A 19,769-nucleotide genomic window follows, 5' to 3' on the forward strand; every position below is an offset into this window, starting at 1 on the left:
CAGAGTGCCCGCAGCCTCACCACGGTAGCGGGCATTGTGACAAAGGTTCTATGTCAGCTGGGTGTGGCAGCCGAGCGCCCCCTAGGGGAGGGGGAGCCTGTCAGCCCCGGGCCTGTCACTGCCTGCTGTCCCCCCTGTCAGCAGCGAGGCCTCTGAAAAGTTTCCAAAACATCCCCAGACTTGGGTCCAGCGTGGCCAAAAGTCTCCAAGAGACAAGTCGGAAAGAAGGATATGGAACAAAGGGAGAAAGCGAAGGGAGCAAGCCAAAGGGAGGGAAGAGGAAAATCTAGTGCCGGGCTGCAGGACTGAAATGGAGGAATGGAAAGACAAAAGCCAGGAAGCAGGAGAGTTTGAGAAAAGGAGAGAGGAAAGAAGAGACATGCAGCCAGACGAGGGGTTAGTGAGAGAGGCTGGGAGAGAGAACAGGATGAGAAGGAAATAAGGCAAGGCAAGGCTAGGCCAAAGGACATTTCCTTGCTTTATATTTTCTACCACATTCATCTGGAGACGAGGAGGAACGCCATCAGACCTGATGGATTAGGCCCAATCAAAAACCCCGGCTACTTGAGACACTTAGACTAAGCCTAAAATGCAAAGATCTCTCCATAAGGATGGTTTTTACACTCTACTTCCACAATCTGCTGGCAGTACAAAAGATTAAGCTGCAGATCTACTTAGGCTGAGTCACGGTGCTTTGCTCCTAAGACCATGCATACCATGGGAATATTTCAGCATTTCTGCTCTGGTTTTCAGTGTATTACACCAAAACACCCACCTGATGACATCATTTCAAGAGCAAGAGCAGCGATTTGCAGAATTCAGCTTCTTTGGGGAACTGAGAAATTGCTGAGCTGACACCAAGTCCTGCTGTGTCCCTGTCACCCGCAGAGTGCCCGCAGCCTCACCACGGTAGCGGGCATTGTGACAAAGGTTCTATGTCAGCTGGGTGTGGCAGCCGAGCGCCCCCTAGGGGAGGGGGAGCCTGTCAGCCCCGGGCCTGTCACTGCCTGCTGTCCCCCCTGTCAGCAGCGAGGCCTCTGAAAAGTTTCCAAAACATCCCCAGACTTGGGTCCAGCGTGGCCAAAAGTCTCCAAGAGACAAGTCGGAAAGAAGGATATGGAACAAAGGGAGAAAGCGAAGGGAGCAAGCCAAAGGGAGGGAAGAGGAAAATCTAGCGCCGGGCTGCAGGACTGAAATGGAGGAATGGAAAGACAAAAGCCAGGAAGCAGGAGAGTTTGAGAAAAGGAGAGAGGAAAGAAGAGACATGCAGCCAGACGAGGGGTTAGTGAGAAAGGCTGGCACAGAGAACAGGATGAGAAGGAAATAAGGCAAGGCAAGGCTAGGCCAAAGGACATTTCCTTGCTTTATATTTTCTACCACATTCATCTGGAGACGAGGAGGAACGCCATCAGACCTGATGGATTAGGCCCAATCAAAAACCCCGGCTACTTGAGACACTTAGACTAAGCCTAAAATGCAAAGATCTCTCCATCAGGATGGTTTTTACACTCTACTTCCACAATCTGCTGGCAGTACAAAAGAATAAGCGGCAGATCTACTTAGGCTGAGTCACGGTGCTTTGCTCCTAAGACCATGCATACCATGGGAATATTTCAGCATTTCTGCTCTGGTTTTCAGTGTATTACACCAAAACACCCACCTGATGACATCATTTCAAGAGCAACACCAGCGATTTGCAGAATTCAGCTTCTTTGGGGAACTGAGAAATTGCTGAGCTGACACCAAGTCCTGCTGTGTCCCTGTCACCCGCAGAGTGCCCGCAGCCTCACCACGGTAGCGGGCATTGTGACAAAGGTTCTATGTCAGCTGGGTGTGGCAGCCGAGCGCCCCCTAGGGGAGGGGGAGCCTGTCAGCCCCGGGCCTGTCACTGCCTGCTGTCCCCCCTGTCAGCAGCGAGGCCTCTGAAAAGTTTCCAAAACATCCCCAGACTTGGGTCCAGCGTGGCCAAAAGTCTCCAAGAGACAAGTCGGAAAGAAGGATATGGAACAAAGGGAGAAAGCGAAGGGAGCAAGCCAAAGGGAGGGAAGAGGAAAATCTAGCGCCGGGCTGCAGGACTGAAATGGAGGAATGGAAAGACAAAAGCCAGGAAGCAGGAGAGTTTGAGAAAAGGAGAGAGGAAAGAAGAGACATGCAGCCAGACGAGGGGTTAGTGAGAAAGGCTGGCACAGAGAACAGGATGAGAAGGAAATAAGGCAAGGCAAGGCTAGGCCAAAGGACATTTCCTTGCTTTATATTTTCTACCACATTCATCTGGAGACGAGGAGGAACGCCATCAGACCTGATGGATTAGGCCCAATCAAAAACCCCGGCTACTTGAGACACTTAGACTAAGCCTAAAATGCAAAGATCTCTCCATAAGGATGGTTTTTACACTCTACTTCCACAATCTGCTGGCAGTACAAAAGAATAAGCGGCAGATCTACTTAGGCTGAGTCATGGTGCTTTGCTCCTAAGACCATGCATACCATGGGAATATTTCAGCATTTCTGCTCTGGTTTTCACTGTATTACACCAAAACACCCACCTGATGACATCATTTCAAGAGCAACAGCAGCGATTTGCAGAATTCAGCTTCTTTGGGGAACTGAGAAATTGCTGAGCTGACACCAAGTCCTGCTGTATCTCTGTCACCCGCAGAGTGCCCGCAGCCTCACCACGGTAGCGGGCATTGTGACAAAGGTTCTATGTCAGCTGGGTGTGGCAGCCGAGCGCCCCCTAGGGGAGGGGGAGCCTGTCAGCCCCGGGCCTGTCACTGCCTGCTGTCCCCCCTGTCAGCAGCGAGGCCTCTGAAAAGTTTCCAAAACATCCCCAGACTTGGGTCCAGCGTGGCCAAAAGTCTCCAAGAGACAAGTCGGAAAGAAGGATATGGAACAAAGGGAGAAAGCGAAGGGAGCAAGCCAAAGGGAGGGAAGAGGAAAATCTAGCGCCGGGCTGCAGGACTGAAATGGAGGAATGGAAAGACAAAAGCCAGGAAGCAGGAGAGTTTGAGAAAAGGAGAGAGGAAAGAAGAGACATGCAGCCAGACGAGGGGTTAGTGAGAAAGGCTGGCACAGAGAACAGGATGAGAAGGAAATAAGGCAAGGCAAGGCTAGGCCAAAGGACATTTCCTTGCTTTATATTTTCTACCACATTCATCTGGAGACGAGGAGGAACGCCATCAGACCTGATGGATTAGGCCCAATCAAAAACCCCGGCTACTTGAGACACTTAGACTAAGCCTAAAATGCAAAGATCTCTCCATAAGGATGGTTTTTACACTCTACTTCCACAATCTGCTGGCAGTACAAAAGAATAAGCGGCAGATCTACTTAGGCTGAGTCACGGTGCTTTGCTCCTAAGACCATGCATACCATGGGAATATTTCAGCATTTCTGCTCTGGTTTTCAGTGTATTACACCAAAACACCCACCTGATGACATCATTTCAAGAGCAAGAGCAGCGATTTGCAGAATTCAGCTTCTTTGGGGAACTGAGAAATTGCTGAGCTGACACCAAGTCCTGCTGTGTCCCTGTCACCCGCAGAGTGCCCGCATCCTCACCACGGTAGCGGGCATTGTGACAAAGGTTCTATGTCAGCTGGGTGTGGCAGCCGAGCGCCCCCTAGGGAAGGGGGAGCCTGTCAGCCCCGGGCCTGTCACTGCCTGCTGTCCCCCCTGTCAGCAGCGAGGCCTCTGAAAAGTTTTCAAAACATCCCCAGACTTGGGTCCAGCTTGGCCAAAAGTCTCCAAGAAACAAGTCGGAAAGAAGGATATGGAACAAAGGGAGAAAGCGAAGGGAGCAAGCCAAAGGGAGGGAAGAGGAAAATCTAGTGCCGGGCTGCAGGACTGAAATGGAGGAATGGAAAGACAAAAGCCAGGAAGCAGGAGAGTTTGAGAAAAGGAGAGAGGAAAGAAGAGACATGCAGCCAGACGAGGGGTTAGTGAGAGAGGCTGGGAGAGAGAACAGGATGAGAAGGAAATAAGGCAAGGCAAGGCTAGGCCAAAGGACATTTCCTTGCTTTATATTTTCTACCACATTCATCTGGAGACGAGGAGGAACGCCATCAGACCTGATGGATTAGGCCCAATCAAAAACCCCGGCTACTTGAGACACTTAGACTAAGCCTAAAATGCAAAGATCTCTCCATCAGGATGGTTTTTACACTCTACTTCCACAATCTGCTGGCAGTACAAAAGAATAAGCGGCAGATCTACTTAGGCTGAGTCACGGTGCTTTGCTCCTAAGACCATGCATACCATGGGAATATTTCAGCATTTCTGCTCTGGTTTTCAGTGTATTACACCAAAACACCCACCTGATGACATCATTTCAAGAGCAACACCAGCGATTTGCAGAATTCAGCTTCTTTGGGGAACTGAGAAATTGCTGAGCTGACAGCAAGTCCTGCTGTGTCCCTGTCACCCGCAGAGTGCCCGCAGCCTCACCACGGTAGCGGGCATTGTGACAAAGGTTCTATGTCAGCTGGGTGTGGCAGCCGAGCGCCCCCTAGGGGAGGGGGAGCCTGTCAGCCCCGGGCCTGTCACTGCCTGCTGTCCCCCCTGTCAGCAGCGAGGCCTCTGAAAAGTTTCCAAAACATCCCCAGACTTGGGTCCAGCGTGGCCAAAAGTCTCCAAGAGACAAGTCGGAAAGAAGGATATGGAACAAAGGGAGAAAGCGAAGGGAGCAAGCCAAAGGGAGGGAAGAGGAAAATCTAGTGCCGGGCTGCAGGACTGAAATGGAGGAATGGAAAGACAAAAGCCAGGAAGCAGGAGAGTTTGAGAAAAGGAGAGAGGAAAGAAGAGAAATGCAGCCAGACGAGGGGTTAGTGAGAGAGGCTGGGAGAGAGAACAGGATGAGAAGGAAATAAGGCAAGGCAAGGCTAGGCCAAAGGACATTTCCTTGCTTTATATTTTCTACCACATTCATCTGGAGACGAGGAGGAACGCCATCAGACCTGATGGATTAGGCCCAATCAAAAACCCCGGCTACTTGAGACACTTAGGCTAAGCCTAAAATGCAAAGATATCTCCATAAGGATGGTTTTTACACTCTACTTCCACAATCTGCTGGCAGTACAAAAGAATAAGCGGCAGATCTACTTAGGCTGAGTCACGGTGCTTTGCTCCTAAGACCATGCATACCATGGGAATATTTCAGCATTTCTGCTCTGGTTTTCAGTGTATTACACCAAAACACCCACCTGATGACATCATTTCAAGAGCAAGAGCAGCGATTTGCAGAATTCAGCTTCTTTGGGGAACTGGGAAGTTGCTGAGCTGACACCAAGTCCTGCTGTGTCCCTGTCACCTGCAGAGTGCCCGCAGCCTCACCACGGTAGCGGGCATTGTGACAAAGGTTCTATGTCAGCTGGGTGTGGCAGCCGAGCGCCCCCTAGGGGAGGGGGAGCCTGTCAGCCCCGGGCCTGTCACTGCCTGCTGTCCCCCGTTCTCAGCAGCGAGGCCTCTGAAAAGTTTCCAAAACATCCCCAGACTTGGGTCCAGCGTGGCCAAAAGTCTCCAAGAGACAAGTCGGAAAGAAGGATATGGAATAAGGGAGAAAGCGAAGGGAGCAAGCCAAAGGGAGGGAAGAGGAAAATCTAGTGCCGGGCTGCAGGACTGAAATGGAGGAATGGAAAGACAAAAGCCAGGAAGCAGGAGAGTTTGAGAAAAGGAGAGAGGAAAGAAGAGACATGCAGCCAGACGAGGGGTTAGTGAGAGAGGCTGGCACAGAGAACAGGATGAGAAGGAAATAAGGCAAGGCAAGGCTAGGCCAAAGGACATTTCCTTGCTTTATATTTTCTACCACATTCATCTGGAGACGAGGAGGAACGCCATCAGACCTGATGGATTAGGCCCAATCAAAAACCCCGGCTACTTGAGACACTTAGACTAAGCCTAAAATGCAAAGATCTCTCCATCAGGATGGTTTTTACACTCTACTTCCACAATCTGCTGGCAGTACAAAAGAATAAGCGGCAGATCTACTTAGGCTGAGTCATGGTGCTTTGCTCCTAAGACCATGCATACCATGGGAATATTTCAGCATTTCTGCTCTGGTTTTCAGTGTATTACACCAAAACACCCACCTGATGACATCATTTCAAGAGCAACAGCAGCGATTTGCAGAATTCAGCTTCTTTGGGGAACTGAGAAATTGCTGAGCTGACACCAAGTCCTGCTGTGTCCCTGTCACCCGCAGAGTGCCCGCAGCCTCACCACGGTAGCGGGCATTTTGAGAAAGGTTCTATGTCAGCTGGGTGTGGCAGCCGAGCGCCCCCTAGGGGAGGGAGAGCCTGTCAGCCCCGGGCCTGTCACTGCCTGCTGTCCCCCCTGTCAGCAGCGAGGCCTCTGAAAAGTTTCCAAAACATCCCCAGACTTGGGTTCAGCGTGGCCAAAAGTCTCCAAGAGACAAGTCGGAAAGAAGGATATGGAACAAAGGGAGAAAGCGAAGGGAGCAAGCCAAAGGGAGGGAAGAGGAAAATCTAGTGCCGGGCTGCAGGACTGAAATGGAGGAATGGAAAGACAAAAGCCAGGAAGCAGGAGAGTTTGAGGAAAAGGAGAGAGGAAAGAAGAGACATGCAGCCAGACGAGGGGTTAGTGAGAAAGGCTGGCACAGAGAACAGGATGAGAAGGAAATAAGGCAAGGCAAGGCTAGGCCAAAGGACATTTCCTTGCTTTATATTTTCTACCACATTCATCTGGAGACGAGGAGGAACGCCATCAGACCTGATGGATTAGGCCCAATCAAAAACCCCGGCTACTTGAGACACTTAGACTAAGCCTAAAATGCAAAGATCTCTCCATAAGGATGGTTTTTACACTCTACTTCCACAATCTGCTGGCAGTACAAAAGAATAAGCGGCAGATCTACTTAGGCTGAGTCATGGTGCTTTGCTCCTAAGACCATGCATACCATGGGAATATTTCAGCATTTCTGCTCTGGTTTTCAGTGTATTACACCAAAACACCCACCTGATGACATCATTTCAAGAGCAACACCAGCGATTTGCAGAATTCAGCTTCTTTGGGGAACTGAGAAATTGCTGAGCTGACACCAAGTCCTGCTGTGTCCCTGTCACCCGCAGAGTGCCCGCAGCCTCACCACGGTAGCGGGCATTGTGACAAAGGTTCTATGTCAGCTGGGTGTGGCAGCCGAGCGCCCCCTAGGGGAGGGGGAGCCTGTCAGCCCCGGGCCTGTCACTGCCTGCTGTCCCCCCTGTCAGCAGCGAGGCCTCTGAAAAGTTTCCAAAACATCCCCAGACTTGGGTCCAGCGTGGCCAAAAGTCTCCAAGAGACAAGTCGGAAAGAAGGATATGGAACAAAGGGAGAAAGCGAAGGGAGCAAGCCAAAGGAAGGGAAGAGGAAAATCTAGTGCCGGGCTGCAGGACTGAAATGGAAGAATGGAAAGACAAAAGCCAGGAAGCAGGAGAGTTTGAGAAAAGGAGAGAGGAAAGAAGAGAAATGCAGCCAGACGAGGGGTTAGTGAGAGAGGCTGGCACAGAGAACAGGATGAGAAGGAAATAAGGCAAGGCAAGGCTAGGCCAAAGGACATTTCCTTGCTTTATATTTTCTACCACATTCATCTGGAGACGAGGAGGAACGCCATCAGACCTGATGGATTAGGCCCAATCAAAAACCCCGGCTACTTGAGACACTTAGACTAAGCCTAAAATGCAAAGATCTCTCCATCAGGATAGTTTTTACACTCTACTTCCACAATCTGCTGGCAGTACAAAAGAATAAGCGGCAGATCTACTTAGGCTGAGTCACGGTGCTTTGCTCCTAAGACCATGCATACCATGGGAATATTTCAGCATTTCTGCTCTGGTTTTCAGTGTATTACACCAAAACACCCACCTGATGACATCATTTCAAGAGCAACACCAGCGATTTGCAGAATTCAGCTTCTTTGGGGAACTGAGAAATTGCTGAGCTGACACCAAGTCCTGCTGTGTCCCTGTCACCCGCAGAGTGCCCGCAGCCTCACCACGGTAGCGGGCATTGTGACAAAGGTTCTATGTCAGCTGGGTGTGGCAGCCGAGCGCCCCCTAGGGGAGGGGGAGCCTGTCAGCCCCGGGCCTGTCACTGCCTGCTGTCCCCCGTTCTCAGCAGCGAGGCCTCTGAAAAGTTTCCAAAACATCCCCAGACTTGGGTCCAGCGTGGCCAAAAGTCTCCAAGAGACAAGTCGGAAAGAAGGATATGGAACAAAGGGAGAAAGCGAAGGGAGCAAGCCAAAGGGAGGGAAGAGGAAAATCTAGTGCCGGGCTGCAGGACTGAAATGGAGGAATGGAAAGACAAAAGCCAGGAAGCAGGAGAGTTTGAGAAAAGGAGAGAGGAAAGAAGAGACATGCAGCCAGACGAGGGGTTAGTGAGAAAGGCTGGCACAGAGAACAGGATGAGAAGGAAATAAGGCAAGGCAAGGCTAGGCCAAAGGACATTTCCTTGCTTTATATTTTCTACCACATTCATCTGGAGATGAGGAGGAACGCCATCAGACCTGATGGATTAGGCCCAATCAAAAACCCCGGCTACTTGAGACACTTAGACTAAGCCTAAAATGCAAAGATCTCTCCATAAGGATGGTTTTTACACTCTACTTCCACAATCTGCTGGCAGTACAAAAGAATAAGCGGCAGATCTACTTAGGCTGAGTCACGGTGCTTTGCTCCTAAGACCATGCATACCATGGGAATATTTCAGCATTTCTGCTCTGGTTTTCAGTGTATTACACCAAAACACCCACCTGATGACATCATTTCAAGAGCAACACCAGCGATTTGCAGAATTCAGCTTCTTTGGGGAACTGAGAAATTGCTGAGCTGACACCAAGTCCTGCTGTGTCCCTGTCACCCGCAGAGTGCCCTCAGCCTTACCACGGTAGCGGGCATTGTGACAAAGGTTCTATGTCAGCTGGGTGTGGCAGCCGAGCGCCCCCTAGGGGAGGGGGAGCCTGTCAGCCCCGGGCCTGTCACTGCCTGCTGTCCCCCGTGTCACCAGCGAGGCCTCTGAAAAGTTTCCAAAACATCCCCACACTAGGCTCCAAAGTGGCCAAAAGTCTCCAAGAGACAAGTCGGAAAGAAGGATATGGAACAAAGGGAGAAAGCGAAGGGAGCAAGCCAAAGGGAGAGAAGAGGAAAATCTAGTGCCGGGCTGCAGGACTGAAATGGAGGAATGGACAGACAAAAGCCAGGAAGCAGGAGAGTTTGAGAAAAGGAGAGAGGAAAGAAGAGACATGCAGCCAGACGAGGGGTTAGTGAGAGAGGCTGGCACAGAGAACAGGATGAGAAGGAAATAAGGCAAGGCAAGTCTAGGCCAAAGGACATTTCCTTGCTTTATGTTTTCTACCACATTCATCTGGAGACGAGGAGGAACGCCATCAGACCTGATGGATTAGGCCCAATCAAAAACCCCGGCTACTTGAGACACTTAGACTAAGCCTAAAATGCAAAGATCTCTCCATAAGGATGGTTTTTACACTCTACTTCCACAATCTGCTGGCAGTACAAAAGAATAAGCGGCAGATCTACTTAGGTTGAGTCACGGTGCTTTGCTCCTAAGACCATGCATACCATGGGAATATTTCAGCATTTCTGCTCTGGTTTTCAGTGTATTACACCAAAACACCCACCTGATGACATCATTTCAAGAGCAACAGCAGCGATCTGCAGAATTCAGCTTCTTTGGGGAACTGAGAAATTGCTGAGCTGACAGCAAGTCCTGCTGTGTCCCTGTCACCCGCAGAGTGCCCGCATCCTCACCACGGTAGCGGGCATTGTGACAAAGTTTCTATGTCAGCTGGGTGTGGCAGCCGAACGCCCCCTAGGGGAGGGGGAGCCTGTCAGCCTCTGGGCTGTCACTGCCTGCTGTCCCTCCTGTCAGCAGCGAGGCCTCTGAAAAGTTTCCAAAACATCCCCAGACTTGGGTCCAGCGTGGCCAAAAGTCTCCAAGAGACAAGTCGGAAAGAAGGATATGGAACAAAGGGAGAAAGCGAAGGGAGCAAGCCAAAGGGAGGGAAGAGGAAAATCTAGTGCCGGGCTGCAGGACTGAAATGGAGGAATGGAAAGACAAAAGCCAGGAAGCAGGAGAGTTTGAGAAAAGGAGAGAGAAAAGAAGAGACATGCAGCCAGACGAGGGGTTAGTGAGAGAGGCTGGCACAGAGAACAGGATGAGAAGGAAATAAGGCAAGGCAAGGCTAGGCCAAAGGACATTTCCTTGCTTTATATTTTCTACCACATTCATCTGGAGACGAGGAGGAACGCCATCAGACCTGATGGATTAGGCCCAATCAAAAACCCCGGCTACTTGAGACACTTAGACTAAGCCTAAAATGCAAAGATCTCTCCATAAGGATGGTTTTTACACTCTACTTCCACAATCTGCTGGCAGTACAAAAGAATAAGCGGCAGATCTACTTAGGTTGAGTCACGGTGCTTTGCTTTTAAGACCATGCATACCATGGGAATATTTCAGCATTTCTGCTCTGGTTTTCAGTGTATTATACCAAAACACCCACCTGATGACATCATTTCAAGAGCAACAGCAGCGATTTGCAGAATTCAGCTTCTTTGGGGAACTGAGAAATTGCTGAGCTGACACCAAGTCCTGCTGTGTCCCTGTCACCCGCAGAGTGCCCGCAGCCTCACCACAGTAGCGGGCATTGTGACAAAGGTTCTATGTCAGCTGGGTGTGGCAGCCGAGCGCCCCCTAGGGGAGGGGGAGCCTGTCAGCCCCTGGGCTGTCACTGCCTGCTGTCCCCCCTTCTCAGCAGCGAGGCCTCTGAAAAGTTTCCAAAACATCCCCAGATTTGGGTCCAGCGTGGCCAAAAGTCTCCAAGAGACAAGTCGGAAAGAAGGATATGGAACAAAGGGAGAAAGCGAAGGGAGCAAGCCAAAGGGAGGGAAGAGGAAAATCTAGTGCCGGGCTGCAGGACTGAAATGGAGGAATGGAAAGACAAAAGCCATGAAGCAGGACAGTTTGAGAAAAGGAGAGAGGAAAGAAGAGACATGCAGCCAGACGAGGGGTTAGTGAGAGAGGCTGGGAGAGAGAACAGGATGAGAAGGAAATAAGGCAAGGCAAGGCTAGGCCAAAGGACATTTCCTTGCTTTATATTTTCTACCACATTCATCTGGAGACGAGGAGGAACGCCATCAGACCTGATGGATTAGGCCCAATCAAAAACCCCGGCTACTTGAGACACTTAGACTAAGCCTAAAATGCAAAGATCTCTCCATAAGGATGGTTTTTATACTCTACTTCCACAATCTGCTGGCAGTACAAAAGAATAAGCGGCAGATCTACTTAGGCTGAGTCACGGTGCTTTGCTCCTAAGACCATGCATACCATGGGAATATTTCAGCATTTCTGCTCTGGTTTTCAGTGTATTACACCAAAACACCCACCTGATGACATCATTTCAAGAGCAACACCAGCGATTTGCAGAATTCAGCTTCTTTGGGGAACTGAGAAATTGCTGAGCTGACACCAAGTCCTGCTGTGTCCCTGTCACCCGCAGAGTGCCCGCAGCCTCACCACGGTAGCGGGCATTGTGACAAAGGTTCTATGTCAGCTGGGTGTGGCAGCCGAGCGCCCCCTAGGGGAGGGGGAGCCTGTCAGCCCCGGGCCTGTCACTGCCTGCTGTCCCCCCTGTCAGCAGCGAGGCCTCTGAAAAGTTTCCAAAACATCCCCAGACTTGAGTCCAGCGTGGCCAAAAGTCTCCAAGAGACAAGTCGGAAAGAAGGATATGGAACAAAGGGAGAAAGCGAAGGGAGCAAGCCAAAGGGAGGGAAGAGGAAAATCTAGTGCCGGGCTGCAGGACTGAAAGGGAGGAATGGAAAGACCAAAGCCAGGAAGCAGGAGAGTTTGAGAAAAGGAGAGAGGAAAGAACAGACATGCAGCCAGACGAGGGGTTAGTGAGAGAGGCTGGGACAGAGAACAGGATGAGAAGGAAATAAGGCAAGGTAAAATACGCGAAAGGACGTTTCCTTGCTTTATATTTTCTACCACATTCATCTGGAGACGAGGAGGAACGCCATCAGACCTGATGGATTAGGCCCAATCAAAAACCCCGGCTACTTGAGACACTTAGACTAAGCCTAAAATGCAAAGATCTCTCCATCAGGATGGTTTTTATAGTCTACTTCCACAATCTGCTGGCAGTACAAAAGAATAAGCGGCAGATCTACTTAGGCTGAGTCACGGTGCTTTGCTCCTAAGACCATGCATACCATGGGAATATTTCAGCATTTCTGCTCTGGTTTTCAGTGTATTACACCAAAACACCCACCTGATGACATCATTTCAAGAGCAAGAGCAGCGATTTGCAGAATTCAGCTTCTTTGGGGAACTGAGAAATTGCTGAGCTGACACCAAGTCCTGCTGTGTCCCTGTCACCCGCAGAGTGCCCGCATCCTCACCACGGTAGCGGGCATTGTGACAAAGGTTCTATGTCAGCTGGGTGTGGCAGCCGAGCGCCCCCTAGGGGAGGGGGAGCCTGTCAGCCCCGGGCCTGTCACTGCCTGCTGTCCCCCCTGTCAGCAGCGAGGCCTCTGAAAAGTTTCCAAAACATCCCCAGACTTGGGTCCAGCGTGGCCAAAAGTCTCCAAGAGACAAGTCGGAAAGAAGGATATGGAACAAAGGGAGAAAGCGAAGGGAGCAAGCCAAAGGGAGGGAAGAGGAAAATCTAGTGCCGGGCTGCAGGACTGAAATGGAGGAATGGAAAGACAAAAGCCAGGAAGCAGGAGAGTTTGAGAAAAGGAGAGAGGAAAGAAGAGACATGCAGCCAGACAAGGGGTTAGTGAGAGAGGCTGGGACAGAGAACAGGATGAGAAGGAAATAAGGCAAGGCAAGGCTAGGCCAAAGGACATTTCCTTGCTTTATATTTTCTACCACATTCATCTGGAGACGAGGAGGAACGCCATCAGACCTGATGGATTAGGCCCAATCAAAAACCCCGGCTACTTGAGACACTTAGACTAAGCCTAAAATGCAAAGATCTCTCCATAAGGATGGTTTTTACACTCTACTTCCACAATCTGCTGGCAGTACAAAAGAATAAGCGGCAGATCTACTTAGGCTGAGTCATGGTGCTTTGCTCCTAAGACCATGCATACCATGGGAATATTTCAGCATTTCTGCTCTGGTTTTCAGTGTATTACACCAAAACACCCACCTGATGACATCATTTCAAGAGCAACAGCAGCGATTTGCAGAATTCAGCTTCTTTGGGGAACTGAGAAATTGCTGAGCTGACACCAAGTCCTGCTGTATCCCTGTCACCCGCAGAGTGCCCGCAGCCTCACCACGGTAGCGGGCATTGTGACAAAGGTTCTATGTCAGCTGGGTGTGGCAGCCGAGCGCCCCCTAGGGGAGGGGGAGCCTGTCAGCCCCGGGCCTGTCACTGCCTGCTGTCCCCCGTGTCACCAGCGAGGCCTCTGAAAAGTTTCCAAAACATCCCCACACTAGGCTCCAAAGTGGCCAAAAGTCTCCAAGAGACAAGTCGGAAAGAAGGATATGGAACAAAGGGAGAAAGCGAAGGGAGCAAGCCAAAGGGAGAGAAGAGGAAAATCTAGTGCCGGGCTGCAGGACTGAAATGGAGGAATGGAAAGACAAAAGCCAGGAAGCAGGAGAGTTTGAGAAAAGGAGAGAGGAAAGAAGAGAAATGCAGCCAGACGAGGGGTTAGTGAGAGAGGCTGGGACACAGAACAGGATGAGAAGGAAATAAGGCAAGGCAAGGCTAGGCCAAAGGACATTTCCTTGCTTTATATTTTCTACCACATTCATCTGGAGACGAGGAGGAACGCCATCAGACCTGATGGATTAGGCCCAATCAAAAACCCCGGCTACTTGAGACACTTAGACTAAGCCTAAAATGCAAAGATCTCTCCATCAGGATAGTTTTTATACTTTACTTCCACAATCTGCTGGCAGTACAAAAGAATAAGCGGCAGATCTACTTAGGCTGAGTCACGGTGCTTTGCTCCTAAGACCATGCATACCATGGGAATATTTCAGCATTTCTGCTCTGGTTTTCAGTGTATTACACCAAAACACCCACCTGATGACATCATTTCAAGAGCAACAGCAGCGATTTGCAGAATTCAGCTTCTTTGGGGAACTGAGAAATTGCTGAGCTGACACCAAGTCCTGCTGTGTCCCTGTCGCCCGCAGAGTGCCCGCAGCCTCACCACGGTAGCGGGCATTGTGACAAAGGTTCTATGTCAGCTGGGTGTGGCAGCCGAGCGCCCCCTAGGGGAGGGGGAGCCTGTCAGCCCCGGGCCTGTCACTGCCTGCTGTCCCCCCTGTCAGCAGCGAGGCCTCTGAAAAGTTTCCAAAACATCCCCAGACTTGGGTCCAGCGTGGCCAAAAGTCTCCAAGAGACAAGTCGGAAAGAAGGATATGGAACAAAGGGAGAAAGCGAAGGGAGCAAGCCAAAGGGAGGGAAGAGGAAAATCTAGTGCCGGGCTGCAGGACTGAAATGGAGGAATGGAAAGACAAAAGCCAGGAAGCAGGAGAGTTTGAGAAAAGGAGAGAGGAAAGAAGAGACATGCAGCCAGACGAGGGGTTAGTGAGAAAGGCTGGCACAGAGAACAGGATGAGAAGGAAATAAGGCAAGGCAAGGCTAGGCCAAAGGACATTTCCTTGCTTTATATTTTCTACCACATTCATCTGGAGACGAGGAGGAACGCCATCAGACCTGATGGATTAGGCCCAATCAAAAACCCCGGCTACTTGAGACACTTAGACTAAGCCTAAAATGCAAAGATCTCTCCATCAGGATGGTTTTTATACTCTACTTCCACAATCTGCTGGCAGTACAAAAGAATAAGCGGCAGATCTACTTAGGCTGAGTCACGGTGCTTTGCTCCTAAGACCATGCATACCATGGGAATATTTCAGCATTTCTGCTCTGGTTTTCACTGTATTACACCAAAACACCCACCTGATGACATCATTTCAAGAGCAACAGCAGCGATTTGCAGAATTCAGCTTCTTTGGGGAACTGAGCAATTGCTGAGCTGACACCAAGTCCTGCTGTGTCCCTGTCACCCGCAGAGTGCCCGCAGCCTCACCACGGTAGCGGGCATTGTGACAAAGGTTCTATGTCAGCTGGGTGTGGCAGCCGAGCGCCCCCTAGGGGAGGGGGAGCCTGTCAGCCCCGGGCCTGTCACTGCCTGCTGTCCCCCGTGTCACCAGCGAGGCCTCTGAAAAGTTTCCAAAACATCCCCAGACTTGGGTCCAGCGTGGCCAAAAGTCTCCAAGAGACAAGTCGGGAAGAAGGATATGGAACAAAGGGAGAAAGCGAAGGGAGCAAGCCAAAGGGAGGGAAGAGGAAAATCTAGTGCCGGGCTGCAGGACTGAAATGGAGGAATGGAAAGACAAAAGCCAGGAAGCAGGAGAGTTTGAGAAAAGGAGAGAGGAAAGAAGAGACATGCAGCCAGACGAGAGGTTAGTGAGAAAGGCTGGCACAGAGAACAGGATGAGAAGGAAATAAGGCAAGGCAAGGCTAGGCCAAAGGACATTTCCTTGCTTTATATTTTCTACCACATTCATCTGGAGACGAGGAGGAACGCCATCAGACCTGATGGATTAGGCCCAATCAAAAACCCCGGCTACTTGAGACACTTAGACTAAGCCTAAAATGCAAAGATCTCTCCATAAGGATAGTTTTTACACTCTACTTCCACAATCTGCTGGCAGTACAAAAGAATAAGCGGCAGATCTACTTAGGCTGAGTCATGGTGCTTTGCTCCTAAGACCATGCATACCATGGGAATATTTCAGCATTTCTGCTCTGGTTTTCACTGTATTACACCAAAACACCCACCTGATGACATCATTTCAAGAGCAACAGCAGCGATTTGCAGAATTCAGCTTCTTTGGGGAACTGAGAAATTGCTGAGCTGACACCAAGTCCTGCTGTATCCCTGTCACCCGCAGAGTGCCCGCAGCCTCACCACGGTAGCGGGCATTGTGACAAAGGTTCTATGTCAGCTGGGTGTGGCAGCCGAGCGCCCCCTAGGGGAGGGGGAGCCTGTCAGCCCCGGGCCTGTCACTGCCTGCTGTCCCCCGTGTCACCAGCGAGGCCTCTGAAAAGTTTCCAAAACATCCCCACACTAGGCTCCAAAGTGGCCAAAAGTCTCCAAGAGACAAGTCGGAAAGAAGGATATGGAACAAAGGGAGAAAGCGAAGGGAGCAAGCCAAAGGGAGAGAAGAGGAAAATCTAGTGCCGGGCTGCAGGACTGAAATGGAGGAATGGAAAGACAAAAGCCAGGAAGCAGGAGAGTTTGAGAAAAGGAGAGAGGAAAGAAGAGAAATGCAGCCAGACGAGGGGTTAGTGAGAGAGGCTGGGACACAGAACAGGATGAGAAGGAAATAAGGCAAGGCAAGGCTAGGCCAAAGGACATTTCCTTGCTTTATATTTTCTACCACATTCATCTGGAGACGAGGAGGAACGCCATCAGACCTGATGGATTAGGCCCAATCAAAAACCCCGGCTACTTGAGACACTTAGACTAAGCCTAAAATGCAAAGATCTCTCCATCAGGATAGTTTTTATACTTTACTTCCACAATCTGCTGGCAGTACAAAAGAATAAGCGGCAGATCTACTTAGGCTGAGTCACGGTGCTTTGCTCCTAAGACCATGCATACCATGGGAATATTTCAGCATTTCTGCTCTGGTTTTCAGTGTATTACACCAAAACACCCACCTGATGACATCATTTCAAGAGCAACAGCAGCGATTTGCAGAATTCAGCTTCTTTGGGGAACTGAGAAATTGCTGAGCTGACACCAAGTCCTGCTGTGTCCCTGTCGCCCGCAGAGTGCCCGCAGCCTCACCACGGTAGCGGGCATTGTGACAAAGGTTCTATGTCAGCTGGGTGTGGCAGCCGAGCGCCCCCTAGGGGAGGGGGAGCCTGTCAGCCCCGGGCCTGTCACTGCCTGCTGTCCCCCCTGTCAGCAGTGAGGCCTCTGAAAAGTTTCCAAAACATCCCCAGACTTGGGTCCAGCGTGGCCAAAAGTCTCCAAGAGACAAGTCGGAAAGAAGGATATGGAACAAAGGGAGAAAGCGAAGGGAGCAAGCCAAAGGGAGGGAAGAGGAAAATCTAGTGCCGGGCTGCAGGACTGAAATGGAGGAATGGAAAGACAAAAGCCAGGAAGCAGGAGAGTTTGAGAAAAGGAGAGAGGAAAGAAGAGACATGCAGCCAGACGAGGGGTTAGTGAGAAAGGCTGGCACAGAGAACAGGATGAGAAGGAAATAAGGCAAGGCAAGGCTAGGCCAAAGGACATTTCCTTGCTTTATATTTTCTACCACATTCATCTGGAGACGAGGAGGAACGCCATCAGACCTGATGGATTAGGCCCAATCAAAAACCCCGGCTACTTGAGACACTTAGACTAAGCCTAAAATGCAAAGATCTCTCCATCAGGATGGTTTTTACACTCTACTTCCACAATCTGCTGGCAGTACAAAAGAATAAGCGGCAGATCTACTTAGGCTGAGTCACGGTGCTTTGCTCCTAAGACCATGCATACCATGGGAATATTTCAGCATTTCTGCTCTGGTTTTCAGTGTATTACACCAAAACACCCACCTGATGACATCATTTCAAGAGCAACACCAGCGATTTGCAGAATTCAGCTTCTTTGGGGAACTGAGAAATTGCTGAGCTGACACCAAGTCCTGCTGTGTCCCTGTCACCCGCAGAGTGCCCGCAGCCTCACCACGGTAGTGGGCATTGTGACAAAGGTTCTATGTCAGCTGGGTGTGGCAGCCGAGCGCCCCCTAGGGGAGGGGGAGCCTGTCAGCCCCGGGCCTGTCACTGCCTGCTGTCCCCCCTGTCAGCAGCGAGGCCTCTGAAAAGTTTCCAAAACATCCCCAGACTTGGGTCCAGCGTGGCCAAAAGTCTCCAAGAGACAAGTCGGAAAGAAGGATATGGAACAAAGGGAGAAAGCGAAGGGAGCAAGCCAAAGGGAGAGAAGAGGAAAATCTAGTGCCGGGCTGCAGGACTGAAATGGAGGAATGGAAAGACAAAAGCCAGGAAGCAGGAGAGTTTGAGAAAAGGAGAGAGGAAAGAAGAGACATGCAGCCAGATGAGGGGTTAGTGAGAGAGGCTGGGACAGAGAACAGGATGAGAAGGAAATAAGGCAAGGCAAGGCTAGGCCAAAGGACATTTCCTTGCTTTATATTTTCTACCACATTCATCTGGAGATGAGGAGGAACGCCATCAGACCTGATGGATTAGGCCCAATCAAAAACCCCGGCTACTTGAGACACTTAGACTAAGCCTAAAATGCAAAGATCTCTCCATAAGGATGGTTTTTACACTCTACTTCCACAATCTGCTGGCAGTACAAAAGAATAAGCGGCAGATCTACTTAGGCTGAGTCACGGTGCTTTGCTCCTAAGACCATGCATACCATGGGAATATTTCAGCATTTCTGCTCTGGTTTTCACTGTATTACACCAAAACACCCACCTGATGACATCATTTCAAGAGCAACACCAGCGATTTGCAGAATTCAGCTTCTTTGGAGAACTGAGAAATTGCTGAGCTGACACCAAGTCCTGCTGTGTCCCTGTCACCCGCAGAGTGCCCGCAGCCTCACCACGGTAGCGAGCATTGTGACAAAGGTTCTATGTCAGCTGGGTGTGGCAGCCGAGCGCCCCCTAGGGGAGGGGGAGCCTGTCAGCCCCGGGCCTGTCACTGCCTGCTGTCCCCCGTGTCACCAGCGAGGCCTCTGAAAAGTTTCCAAAACATCCCCACACTAGGCTCCAAAGTGGCCAAAAGTCTCCAAGAGACAAGTCAGAAAGAAGGATATGGAACAAAGGGAGAAAGCGAAGGGAGCAAGCCAAAGGGAGAGAAGAGGAAAATCTAGTGCCGGGCTGCAGGACTGAAATGGAGGAATGGAAAGACAAAAGCCAGGAAGCAGGAGAGTTTGAGAAAAGGAGAGAGGAAAGAAGAGACATGCAGCCAGACGAGGGGTTAGTGAGAAAGGCTGGCACAGAGAACAGGATGAGAAGGAAATAAGGCAAGGCAAGTCTAGGCCAAAGGACATTTCCTTGCTTTATATTTTCTACCACATTCATCTGGAGACGAGGAGGAACGCCATCAGACCTGATGGATTAGGCCCAATCAAAAACCCCGGCTACTTGAGACACTTAGACTAAGCCTAAAATGCAAAGATCTCTCCATAAGGATGGTTTTTACACTCTACTTCCACAATCTGCTGGCAGTACAAAAGAATAAGCGGCAGATCTACTTAGGTTGAGTCACGGTGCTTTGCTCCTAAGACCATGCATACCATGGGAATATTTCAGCATTTCTGCTCTGGTTTTCAGTGTATTACACCAAAACACCCACCTGATGACATCATTTCAAGAGCAACAGCAGCGATTTGCAGAATTCAGCTTCTTTGGGGAACTGAGCAATTGCTGAGCTGACACCAAGTCCTGCTGTGTCCCTGTCACCCGCAGAGTGCCCGCAGCCTCACCACGGTAGCGGGCATTGTGACAAAGGTTCTATGTCAGCTGGGTGTGGCAGCCGAGCGCCCCCTAGGGGAGGGGGAGCCTGTCAGCCCCGGGCCTGTCACTGCCTGCTGTCCCCCCTGTCAGCAGCGAGGCCTCTGAAAAGTTTCCAAAACATCCCCAGACTTGGGTCCAGCGTGGCCAAAAGTCTCCAAGAGACAAGTCGGAAAGAAGGATATGGAACAAAGGGAGAAAGCGAAGGGAGCAAGCCAAAGGGAGGGAAGAGGAAAATCTAGTGCCGGG

Source organism: Patagioenas fasciata, chromosome 7, assembly GCF_037038585.1.
Source record: "Patagioenas fasciata isolate bPatFas1 chromosome 7, bPatFas1.hap1, whole genome shotgun sequence".
NCBI lineage: Eukaryota > Metazoa > Chordata > Aves > Columbiformes > Columbidae > Patagioenas > Patagioenas fasciata.